Raw genomic sequence first — 13,832 nt, 5'->3', positions numbered from 1 at the left:
GCTTTGGCAAAAAAAGCACTCTCTCTGGGATGAGGAGAAGCACTCCCAGAAGCCGTCTGAGCAGCCACACAGAGCTAGGGAACCGACTCAGAAGAAGACGAGCAATAAGCCACTCAACATCAAAAGCAAGCTAGGAGATAAACGCAGGGACCAGTCCCCAATAAAAGGAGGCACGGTGCCCAAGACATACACCAGGTTCTCAATCCCGATCAGCTAAATCCTTCGCGACCTCAAGGACAAGCCATGGTTCAAGCTGTTACCACCTTTAAATGGCGACACCTCAAAGATGGACCAAACCAAATATTGTGCATTCCACAGGGGTCCTGGGCACACAACTAATGATTGCACCATATGGAGGAGGTACTTTGAACAACTTGTGAAAGAAGGCAAGTGTGACCAGTATTTCGACATACTAGCTGTTTGACCAAGGCGAGAAGCAGATGCCAATGCTGAACCCCCAACCAAGATAATCCGAATTAACGGAATCTTTGTCGAATTCGAGCATTTAGGGGTCACCAATAACTCTAAGAAGAGGAAAATCCAGCAGGCGAGATCGGTCAATCAGGTTCAAGCCACAGATGTTGTACCTGGACCAATCGTTAGCTTCATCAAACTGGACACTGAAGGAGTAGACTTTCCCCTCCCTAGTGATTTCTGTACAATTAGCCCATGCCATCGTTGACAGAGTCATGGTGGATAATGGCAGCTCAATCAACCTTCTACAACTGTCGGTCATCCAGAAGATGGGCCTGAAAAGTATGATCTAACGCAAAACAAATGTCTTAACCGAATTCAATGGACTCACCTCAACTACTATTGACACTATCACACTTGATGTAACCAGCCCATTGGTTGTCTCATAACAGACCTTTATGATTGTTAGCGACCCATTTCCCTATAATGGGATATTGGGCTGTCCCTGGATGGTGAAGATTGGAGTTATGACATCGATTGAGTATCAGAATATCATATTCTGCATCCCAGGAGGAGCAGTCGAAGAGATTAAAGATGACCAGGCCATGTCCAGGTGATGCACTGTACAAGTTCTCAAGGAGTCGAAGAAGAAATCTTTTGCCCCAGCAGTAGCAGCTGAAGTGCAGAAAGAAGATTCCACCTCTGCAAAATAGCAATTACAATTTTCCCAACATTGTCAATAAACTTAGCGCATGCATTGACGTCATCAAGCAGGTCAACATTTAGTAGCGCACAAACCTTAGGAAACTCTCCAGCCTCAAACTTGGTGAATCTTTCAGAACTGCCTGTGCGAGCAGATTTCCACTTCTTAGCAGACAAGTCAATCATGACAGAATGAGGATGAGGCCTAGACGCCGCTTTAGCAGCATAATCCACATTTCCGTTCTTTATAGCAGCGAGCCTCTCAAAAGCTGATCCAGACTTAGAACCCGACGGATTTTTCGATACAAACTTGGACACCAAATGCACCACCGAACTCTTCCACTAGGCAAGTCTCTCAACAATGGATGCGGTCACCTTCAACGCAACAGGTTTCACAAGCTCAGGCTCAACGGTCATCTTTGCACCTTTCGGGGAAGTTAGATCAATGACAAGCTTCTCGGCCGCAGATGAGCTCCCATGAGCAGCAGAAGAAGTCCTTGGATTCTTCTCAACTAAAGGCTCACAAGCAGGTGATGAAAACCTCTTCTTTCCACCACCATTGGTAGTAAGCTCTACAGCAGGGATCGGGCGAGCCAAAGCCTCGTCCTTTATTCGCTTTATCTTTTCCCTCAGAGGCAAGCCACCTTTTTCCCGACAAAGAGGGCTGAGTAGCCAACGCCACTCACGGTATTTAGCAAGAATGCCCAAGGCGACATGCACTTTCTTCATATCTTTCGAAGTCCTTGGAGTTGAGCCAAACTCCGAATCTACACAAAGCAAGAAAGATAATCAATAAATTGAAGTCATGGAGCAGCTCAACAAAAATTCAAGCAAGACAAGAATGAATCAGTTCACTTACAGTTGATAAAGGTAGTCAGGACACGCAACTCCAGAGAAGAGTCAGACTCTCACTCTCCACTTACCTCAAAGGTGTTTCTCGCCCACTCATGATCGCCTTTGCTAGAAGCATCAAATAGCCTATGGCGAGATATCAGCTGCCCCACGCCTTCCTTGTGGCTAATCTCAAAGAAGTACCAGAACTCATTTATGGCCAAGCCAAGATCAAAGAACTTGCTCAAGTTTGAGAATCCCACCATCGCACGAACTGTATTTGGGGAACATTGAGTAGGCGCGCATTTCATGGAGCATAGCACCTCCTAGAAAAGACGTGGTATGGGAAAAGTGAATCATAACACAAAGTAATAAGGATGGAATTTGATAGCTCTCTTCCTAACAGAGGCACCTTCGTCGCATGGTTCATGGCTGTTATCATCTTTCACCCACTTGACGCGAACCTCAGACAAAATCGTATGCTTGTACGCCTCAAGAAAATCTTGAAACAACTCGTCGAAATTGATCTTGATGTGCGCAGCCTTGAAGTAGCCTACCTTGCTAGAAGAACTACCTTGACGGTACAAAGGTGGAGGATATTCGTCACTTTTGCGATCAGAAAAAGACATCTCAAAGTCTTTGTAAAAATGACGAAGAAAAATATTCAGAAGGCAGCTCGCAAAAAAAAAAAAAAAACAAAGTAAGAGAAAAGATGTTTGCATATATATATATATGCCCAAGAAAAACAGCACATATGCGGCCCAGCAAGAAGAAGGCGCAGACCTCCCTTCCTCTCGTCTCCTCCAACACAAGGTGCCCCTAGAAAAAAACCCAAGCCTCATGGCCCAGGTCCCACGTGTAGGAGGGTCGGCCCACGTCAGACCCTCTCTTTCTCTTCCCACTGCCCATGCACTAGCACAACAGCCATGGAAACCCGGCCTGAGCCTGTATCCCCACGCTAACAAACACCTTTGCCGCTCCACCTGCAGCCCGTGGCCTCCCTACCACGCCATACATGCATCCTTAACATCAACCAAGCCAATTCCTCAAGCCCCAATGCTCCCAAAAATTCAAGAAGAAGAAAAATTCAAAATTTTCTTACCTTGGTGGACACGGAGGAGAAGAAGAACAACAAGAAATGACTCTTTGCAAGGGCAAGAAAAGAAGAACGCTAGGGGAGGGGGAAGAAAAAAATATCCTCTGGCTTTTCTTTCTTGTTGGAATAATGATTTTTCTCCAAATTTATTTAATCCCCTGCTTAAGGCAAAGTTAAATAGGTATTGGGGGAAATTATTTTCCTTTTCCTAGAAGAAGTCTATCTCTAAATCAAGAAAGAAGATCAAGTTCAAATTGGGGAACAACTCTACAAACCCAAGAAGCTTGGGATTTCTAGACCTACTGCCCTTTCCATACAAGCAGCATAGTAGGTGTGGGGGCATTTGTGGAGCCAAAAATAATCCCAAAAATTCTAGAGGCGATACGTGGATTTTTATTCAAGAAAGACAAGATTGCCCTCAATAAATGGGCAGGCTTCTCAGATTCTCCCACGCGCAGCTCACATCTCTGAAGAACTCAGTAGCTGAACATAAATGCCCACAGCTCACCTGCCCATGGCAAGGAATTAAAGATAAGGATTAATTACCCAAATCCTATCTTTAATACATTCCTATTTAAAGATTGACTCCAATCAAGTAAGTAATCCTAATTTAAATCAATTAAGGATTATTACTCTATTATCTCAAAATATTATCTCCTATTAAATATCTTGGGAATATTTAGAGAATATTTCTCCATTAAACCCTATATGGCCGGCCCTAGCCCTATAAATACCCCATATTCTACCAATTTTAGGGGGCTTTTGCAAACCCTAAAAAGCCTTAAACACTTTACTCTCTTAGAGAAACTAACTTAGGCATTGGAGATCCGTTGACCTAACCCCCCCCCCCCCACCTTGTGGGTGTGTGAGGCTTAGGTCTTTGAACAAAGGTGTTGATTGTTTTGCAGGTGCATTTTCGTCAAGACTGAAGACAGCGAAAATTTGCATCGACACTAACTGTAAAATTGCAAGATGACAACGTTGTTAAATGGAGCTTTCAATTTTAGTCAGTCTTGCGCAGATATTATTTGTTTGATTTCTTTACTAGTGACAATCCATGTCCACCTAAATTTGTTATACATTCTAAAACTGGAGTTACTAAGGAGATTACTGCTGCATATAAGAATTAGGTGAAAATGGATATGGCTTTACTGAGCTTTTTAATTGCTACACTATCTGATGATGCCATACAAGATGTTATTGGCTGTTAAACCTCACAGGAAGGGCGGAATGTTCTGCAAGATCGCTTTGCTTCTGTGTCTGTCTCACGGATCAATTAGTTAAAAACTGAGTTTTACATTGCACAAAAAGGAGGTGATTCAATTGAAAATTTTCTGTTAAGATTGAAAGCTATAAAGGATCAGTTAATTTCTGTAGGAGAAAGGGTTTCAGACAATGATCTTGTTATTGTTGCATTAGCTAGTTTGCCACAAGAGTTTGATATGATCAAGATAGTAATATTGGCAAGAAAGACTCCAATCTCTCTAAAAGATTTTAGAGCACAACTTCTTAGTGTTGAGTTGACTATTGAGTCCAGGGTAAATTCTCTTACGAGTACCATGTCTGCAATGTATATGCATGGTGATAGATCTGTTAATCATAGTAATGGTACTAATGGGATTTTGTTGGAAATGTGCCCTAAAGCCAAGCATATGATGATACATTACGGACATTACACATGTTAAACTAATCTAGTTTAATATAAAGGGCAAAGATTATTGTTTAAAGTCGTCTCATATAAATGTTATAGCTTAAATGATAAGTCCAAGGAATATGTAATTGGGAGAATGTGATCTAAATAAGTTAGATTCACGAGACCATTCTCTTTCGTATACATATCCTAAATGTTCCTGATTATAGGATTGCCTATTGGGCATTGACTGTCTGTTAAGATTAGTACGTGATATGTCTTCTCTTAGAGAGATTGACTGGTCTCAAGTTATTGGTGTGACTGACACCAAGACAAGCATGTAGGTGCTTAATAGAGAATGAGTCCACTGAACGCGATCAACAAGGAGTTCTCATACTGATGTCACATGAAAACTCAAGGTTGGGATAATGCAAAGTAGTCCTTTGACTTGATGCATCATAGTTGTCTTGTGGTTAGGTCCTTGATTTTTGACTATGTCAAAGTCACTCTGTCAAAGGGTGTTCACGGCATAGTTGGGATTAAGCCACTTAGCCATCGAGGCAAGTGAATGCACAACAAGGGGTCTCTAACCTTCAAATCGTTTATGGGAGAAAACTCTATGATATGATTAAGAATCTTTGGCGAGAGTATGAATGAGATTTAGGAATTCAAGGGATCTCTAACTTTCAATCAACTTTCAAACAAACAAATCAATTCACACACACCATTACTGCTCACCATGACCGGCCACCCCTATAATGGGGGTACTATTGGGGCTTTTATGCAATTACATAAAGTTTTGATACTTTTGTGTATTTGCATTTGACCTGAAAGTTTACGTTTTTACATAAAGGCTCAAAATCACTAAAAGACAAATTGTTTTGCTCCTTTAATGAAGCTTTTGTATTTGTTGAAATTTTGTGTGTTATAGTTTTAATTACATGAAGTAGTGGACTTTTGTGTTTTTACAATGTGACCTCAAAAAGTTTTTATTTTGCAATATAGCCCAAAAGTTGAGGTTATTGCATTTTGGCCCTAATTAGTTGAGAACAAAATAGTTTTGTCTCTTTAAATGAGAATTGGATTTTCATTTCATTTAGCTTCGTTTAAATCTATTCTATGGATACAAAAAACAAATGACAATGTTGCATTCAAGTTTAATTAGTTAAAGTGTTAATTAATTAAATAAAGGGTGATTATGAACCTAAGCCTACAATAATTGAGCTATGTGAAATTTGTTTGAACCATGGGAATGTGTAGATTAGATTTGGGTTGTAATTTGATATGATCAAATGTTGTAAAAGAGCATAAGCTCTTCTTTACTTTAAAGTAATTTGATTTGATCAAATGTTGTAATAGAGCATAAGCTTTTCTTTACTTTAAAGTAATTTGATTTGATCAAATGTTGTAATAGAGCATAAGCTCTTATTTACTTTGAAGTACTCCTTTCTTGTTTTATTTGATATGCATGAAATTGGAGTAGTAGGGTCCAACACCTAATAAGAAAACACGCCTTAATGTGATTAGACACGTAAGTAAAATTAATCACCATCCTTAGACCGAGATCCAACACTAGGCTTGTGTTGGATCGAATCAAAGGTTTATAGTCATCCTAAGGCCCTACGACAACTATATAGTCCATCAATGAATGCAAAGCTTATGTTAGTAGTACCATATACTTTTGCTTTAAAAATCATTTTACAAGCATAGTGGGAGTATCATATACTACTAAATCAATCACATGGACCAATAATTGTAATGGGACCAAATTGTTTTAATGAGATTAAAATGCATGCTTATATGTGATGAGACCTAAAAACCCTTAACTAAACCGTTATTAAGTTGACAAGTGTGAGAGTGCTTTGAACACTCTTTCATGGCCTTTCACCGTGGTATGCTCTGATCGTTTGTGACTCATACACCGACTTCACCCTATCATGGGGGAGTACAAAGTATGTGCTTACACTCAGGAGGAGTTCTATATGCATACATGATGTTGTGAAGGTAGGTAACAAGAATGATCAACATCATATCATTGTGAGGTTGTTCTTGAACCCCTACCCAAACTTACATGGTGGGAATGACTTAACTAAGTGCAATGGAGCCAACATCATATCATTGTGAGGCATCATTCTCTAGAGGCCAAATAAGATGGGTACTTACATGAGATGTAAATGAGTAAGCGTACTCTCTCATTATTATTGATGCTAGCCAACAACATATCATTGTGAAGTGGGCTTGGTAATAGTTAGTCTCCCATACCCTACTAAGAGTTTCCTCCAAAACTATCGAATTCCAATGAGGGATATGGAATTTGCCAAAAATAGTCGGTGGTGCTATTTGATTTAAAGACCCAGATCAAATAGATTAAAATCAATCAATTTATATTCGTTATGTATTTATTTACCGATATATTTGCAAACGCTATCCAAAAATTGACTAAGAAAAAGCCGAAGGCTTTAGTCTCCAGATTTGGTACCATAATCCCATAGATTGTCTTGAATGGATAGTATATGTACCTAAGTAGTCTCATCGTCACAATCTTCCTATTGATAATGTATCATTGGAAGAACCTGTTAGATAAGTCTATCATAAAGAGGACAACACAAACAACAAATGCTTATTCCTTTGTTTTATGAACAAAGGAACTTGAGAAGATTAGCACAAAGACATGGACACTTTTAGTGTCATAATTCTTCCATTACAAATCGTTGTATGAAGAAATAAGAGTTTCTTTGAACAACCCTTAGTTAATGCAAACACTTGTGCTTGTTTCTTTGTTAAATGAATAAGGAACTTGAGAAGTAAGCACAAAGGCATGGACACTTTATGTGCCATGATTCTTCACTTACAAATTGTTGTATGAAGAAATGAGAGTTGCCTTGAACAACTCTTGAAAGTTTGAAACCATGTTTACAACATAATGGTTGATTGACAAAAATAGTCCATTAACAAGGACTTATGATGATTTTGAATCATTGAGTGTTAAAGTGTTAAACCATTTCAGGAGACGGAAACTAGGCAAGGACTTCACCTTTGATTCCCTATCGAAATAGTTCACTAAGTTTATTGTAAACTATATAGTGAACAATAATTGCACACTCTCCAAATCACTTGATGTGTATAACACAATTGAAATAAGTTTCAAGAGAGATAGTGGGAGTTTAAGGGACCATGACTATTGTAGTCAATGGAGAAGTCAAATGAAGAAAGCAAAATAACTCCAAGGGAACAAACTTTCTTTATGAAAGGATGGACATTGGAAGGGGTATTTGCAAGAAATGTCTTGCAAGTGTCAAGAACACACCTTTCGAAGGTGTTGTAAATTGTTCTTGAATAGTTCAAAACAGTTGGTTCTTCTACTTAAATTCTTGAGTCTGAATTATTAACTATGTTTTATAATCGTTATAAAAGTTTGGCTATTAAGAAGTAGAAGATTAATGAGAGAAGGGAAAGTACTTCACATTCGGAACGTGAATAAAATATAGATCTCTGCGAAAGCAGATATTACTTCCTCATATGAACTATCAAAGAAATTGGAAAAACAAAGATTGTCTTTACATTCCAATTTGAATAAGGAACTTAATTCCGTCACTATAATTTTAAGAGATGGATGAATGTTTTGTTTGACAAAACATTGTTCTTTATTAATGAATGATTGGATTATTGTAATTTGATTGATTGTCTCTATAGTAGAGATGATGTGGTAGTGTTAACTATTTAGAATATAACGATGCTTAAAACCCAAAGGGTTGCAAGGTAGTGACTAATCCCAATGAGTTGTGACACCTCTAAAACATAAATTACAAGTTGGTCATAAATGGATGCTTTGGATCGTTAGATCCGGATCCAATGCCTTCTTGTTAAAATTGTATAGAGGCGAAATGTTCGAATCTTTATTCTTTTGAAAAGAAGAAAGAATCACAAAGTTGTTGAGGTGAATTCACTTAGATGTTAGTGGCACTTGTCCACAACATAATACTACTCATGTTGTATGACATTCACCAAAGATCACTCTTGGTTGGACTATCGTTTATTTTGAATAAACACAAGTCCGAATACTTTGCAAAAGGTTTCAAAGAATTCAAGAATGTAAGTTGATGAGTAAGACGTCTAAAGTATTTACCTCCTTAAATTTGATCCAAGGAAAAATAACACTTTAGAAGAGTTTCCTTGAAAGATATCAAGGAAAGTAGCATCATAAGATAATGGATTTCTCCACTGGGAGAAGAACAAACTTGAATAAGATGTAGTTCGTTGGATGTTATCAATTACCCATATATAGGATATATACTTCTATGACAATATGATTGTCAATTAGAAGATCTTCCAAAATTTTCGTAACTCCATAGGATGTAATTGGAAAGAAAGACAAGTCTTAATCGTGTTAAGATTTGGGGTTGTGTGCTAATAAGCAATATTTGTTTGAGAACAATCTTGTGGGATATCCTTAAATTAACCTTTGGATATCACTTCTATAAACCAACTAACAAATATTATTTGTTGGGTAGTTCATTGTAATCCTACAATAGGATTTGCCTAAGATAGAGCAAATGAACGAGAGATAGAACTCAAAGAATGGGTTCTTTGAGAGACAAGATGATAATCAACAAATATAACAACCTAGTTCCTACACCACTAGCTCCAAGGTAGTCGAGAAGGATCTATAAACCGTCTCAGTTGAATGGTTTGAACTTTATAGAGTTACACCTCATAATTCGAAATAAATAAGAATGAAAATCCTTATGACTACATTGAGTGTATATACGACATATGCTCATGGAAATGGTATAATACCATTTTGACTTGAAATAGTGAAATCTTCATAGCTAATTGGTAGCTTAAGGTGACTACAATCAACAAGATTGGTTGACTTGGAAGAAACATCTTTGATGTAGTCTTGGTTTTTGTTAATTTGAAGATTGATAGCTACAACTAAATGGTGATTCAATGTTTGGATATAATATGGGTTTCCGAAACCATTATCAAGATAGTCTTGATAATATATGTCTAAGACTAGGAATCACAAGACGTGTAAGTTGTAAAGATCCATCCATCATGAATCTTAGCAAGCTAGTGGGAGCTATAAGCGTCTTATGAGAGAAAAATCAAATCGTTTGATTTCTCATAAAGATGGAAATGAATCTTTTGTTTACTAGGTTTACAAAAGATTAGTGGGAGTTAATCATATTCCTAAATTTGAACATATATATGATATATTAATTTTGGAAATGAAAGGAATTCTTCTTCGTTAAAATTATGACTTTAAACATTCTATAATGATAGAATGTATATGGGAGACATAGTCTATGTACATGGGATGGAAATCTATAATGATAGATTTCAAGATATAATTGGATTATCTCAATCCCTATTGATAGACAATAGATGTAGGAAGTTTATCGAATGATAAACTTCAAATGAAAGGACTATTCCAATCGGACTGGGAAACTGCTCTTCTAAAAGGGAATGTACCCTTTTGACTCCCAAAGAAGCATAATGAGTAAATAGAATCCTTTATGCATACGCAGAAAGGTGATTTACGTATTTCATATGGTATGAAAAACATTGTTATAAGTTATACCAAGATCGGTACAAGACGGTATCAGTGCAAGCCTAGGATCAGAACCATGACAACTGTCATGTGAGTCCTTATGTATTTAAGAAATAGAGTAACGCAATGGAAGTGTAAATGTATTAGATTATGAATCTAATATTGTATCCATCATTGGATGTCTCTTCATTATGAATGAAGATATAATTGGATATCTCTTTATTATGACTAAAGAGATATTTGGGTGGAATTGTTATAAGTAATGACTTTTAATGTGTTCCATCATGCATGCAAAATATATCGCCATATAGAAGCTTACAACAATGTTGTTTGGATGGGAAAGTTCATTTATGAACTTTCCATTCGGTTCTAACCAGATAATGTTTCTAGTGTACCTATTACAACACTAATGGGGCGATAACTCAAGCTAGGGAATCAAGGTCTCATCAAGAGCTGAACTCAAATGAGAGACTGGACCACATGATTGAGAATCATGTATCATGGTGACGTCGTTATTCTCAAGGTTGCTTCTATGGATAACATATAGACCTCCATTATCTAGGCCTACTACTCAGCCATTTTTGAAATAAATTCATAAGAAGTATCATCACTGATGTCCAAGCTAATTGGCTCTAGTGCAAGTGGTAGATTGTTGGAAATGTGCCGTAAAGCCAATCATATGATGATACTTTACAGGCATTTCACATGTTAAACTAATCTAGTTTAATATAAAGGGCAAAGATTATTGTTTAAAGCCGTCTCATATGAATGTTATATGCTTAAACGATAAGTCCAAGGAATATATAATTGGGAGAATGAGATCTAAAGAAGTTAGATTCATGAGATCATTCTCTTTTGTATACATATCCTAAACGTTTTTAATCATAGGATTGCCAATTGGGCATTGATAGTCCATTAAGATTAGTACGTGCTATGCCTTCTCTTAGAGAGAGTGACTGGTCTCAAGTCATTGGTGTGACTGACACCAAGACAAACATGTAGGTGCTCAATAAAGAATGAGTCCACTGAAAGCGATCAACAAGGAGTTCTCATACTTATGTCACATGAAAACTCATGGTTAGGATAATGCAAAGTAGTCCTTTAACCTGAGGCATCATAGTTGTCTTGTGGTTAGGTCCTTGATCTTTGACTATGTCAAAGTTACTCCGTTAAAAGGTGTCCACGATATAGTTGGGGTTAAGCCACTTAGCCATGGAGGCAAGTGAATGCACAACAAAATATCTCTAACCTTCAAACCGTTTGAGGGAGAATATTTTATGATATGATTAAGAATCTCTGGCCGGAGTATGAATGAGATTTAGGAATTCGTTCCAAATCACATTCAATGTAATCATATAAGTAAGATAATCACATTAGATAGTTGTAGACATCGAAATTTCGGTGAAATAAATGTTGATCAATAATTAAAATTTCAACGTTCACGTGTCACATAAATTTTACACATAGCAGGTGACTCAACGAAAAAATCGAGAATCATCAGAAAAGTCATCAAACAGGACACGTGACAACACCTGACATAAATGATTTATTTCATCTGAATATTATATTAAAATTAGGCCTTGAAAAATTCTATAAATACAAGGCCATTTCATTCATTTGAGGGAGACCAATTCATAACCAATTCACCTCCCACCAAAACCTTGAAGCTTTGAAACTCTAAAGCTCCCAAGCAAATCCGGAAGGATCAAGAAAGCTCTATTCGTTCTTCATCAACCCAACCTTCAAGATCAAGCCCTAACGGCCCTTTGAAGAACTTCCACCAATTCAAGATCAAGCCCCGACGGCCCTTGAAGAAAGCATTCATCGTTCATCATCCGTTCATCCTAAGATCAAGCCCCAACAGCCCTTTGGATCAACAACATCAACAAATCCACACATCCAACCGTTCTTCAAGATAAAGCCCAAAAGCCCTTGAAGATCCATTCATCAACTGTTCATCAAGATCAAGCCCCAAAGGCCCTTGAAGATCCGTTCATCAACAGTTCTTCAAGATCAAGCCCAAAAGCCCTTGAAGATCTATCCATCAATTGTTCATCAAGATCAAGCCTCAAAGGCCCCTTGAAGATCCGTTCATCAACAGTTCTTCAAGATCAAGCCCAAAAGCCTTTGAAGATCCATTCATCCATCAACCTTCAAGATCAAGCCCAAAAGGCTCCCTTGAAGAAACTTCCAACCATTCATCCGAGATCAAGCCTCGACGGCCCTCAGATCAGCATCACAATCCACAAATCAACACCTTACGGAGATCGAATCAGAGGATCAAATTTGAGAGAGATTGTAACCCCTAAATCATTAATACAAAATATTATTTTGTACACGTATTCTTATCTCGTCTGTTTCAGGAAAATTTCGTGTTTACAAATTTGGCACGCCCAGTGGGACAATCTCTACCTCTCATCTCCACTCTGTTTAAGAAATTCAAGCACACTTCCAAAATTAATGGCATTAAGCAAAGGACAAGCAGTTCTCACAAAAGGAAGAAGCCTGAGCACTTCCGCCATGAACGGAGCATCCATTGGCGCCACAACCACTCCTCAACATGCCACTTCAAAGTTGGTGATGCTAAAGGAACAAGGGGAGCATTAAAGGTGCGAGTCTGTCATCAACCTGACCTCGCTGGGGCACCGAAGCATGCTGCTAAGGCACACAAGATGACATCCCAAAGCAGCCAACGACGTTCTTCGTCAGCATCCTGGATGTCTAAAGGAAAGTCACATCTATTGGTTGCACAAGTCATGACCATCGGCGTTACCTCTATTGAAGAACAACTGGCTCAAATGAATGAAGCGATCGCAAGGCTAACACGGATTATTGAAGAAAAAGACTTGCAAATCGCTGCACTCGTCAGCCGACTGGAGCCACATGATGGCGATAACCCTGACCCAAAGGATGATCCACTAAAGAAAGGAGCTGGCAAAAAAGAGGAGCCTCTGGTGGAGATAATCGATGTGAAGCCGGACCCAGACCAAGCAACGGCACTCATAGGATCTCTTTCTATCCAGCAGCTGCAGGAGATGATCACCAACACCATCAAGGCACATTACGAATGGAGCTCACATACCTCCTTGTTCTACTCGAAGCCCTACTCCAAGAAGATTGATGCCCTGAAGATACCAATGGGTTATCAACCACCAAAGTTCATGCAATTTGATGGAAAAGGAAACCCAAAGCAGCACGTTACACATTTCGTCGAAACTTGCAACAACGCGGGGACGGAGGGAGACTACCTCGCCAAGCAGTTTGTTCACTCGCTGAAAGGAAATGCCTTTGAGTGGTACACAGACTTAGAGCCTTAGTCCATCAACAACTGGGATCAATTGGAAAAAGAATTCCTTAATCGCTTCTACAGCACCCGCCGCACTGTAAGCATGTTGGAGCTGACAAGTACGAAGCAATAGAAAGATGAGCCAGTCGTGGACTACATTAACTGATGGTGCTCTCTAAGTCTTGACTGTAAAGACAGACTTTCGGAGACCTCCTTGATCGAGATGTGTGTTTAAGGCATGCAATGGGGATTACACTACATCCTTTAAGGCATCAAACCACGGACCTTTGAAGAGTTAGCCACCCGCGCCCATGACATG

This window comes from Malus sylvestris, chromosome 15, assembly GCF_916048215.2.
Source record: "Malus sylvestris chromosome 15, drMalSylv7.2, whole genome shotgun sequence".
In the NCBI taxonomy this organism is placed as follows: domain Eukaryota; kingdom Viridiplantae; phylum Streptophyta; class Magnoliopsida; order Rosales; family Rosaceae; genus Malus; species Malus sylvestris.
The sequence above is the reverse complement of the archived record's forward strand: the minus strand, read 5'-3'. Positions refer to the sequence as shown.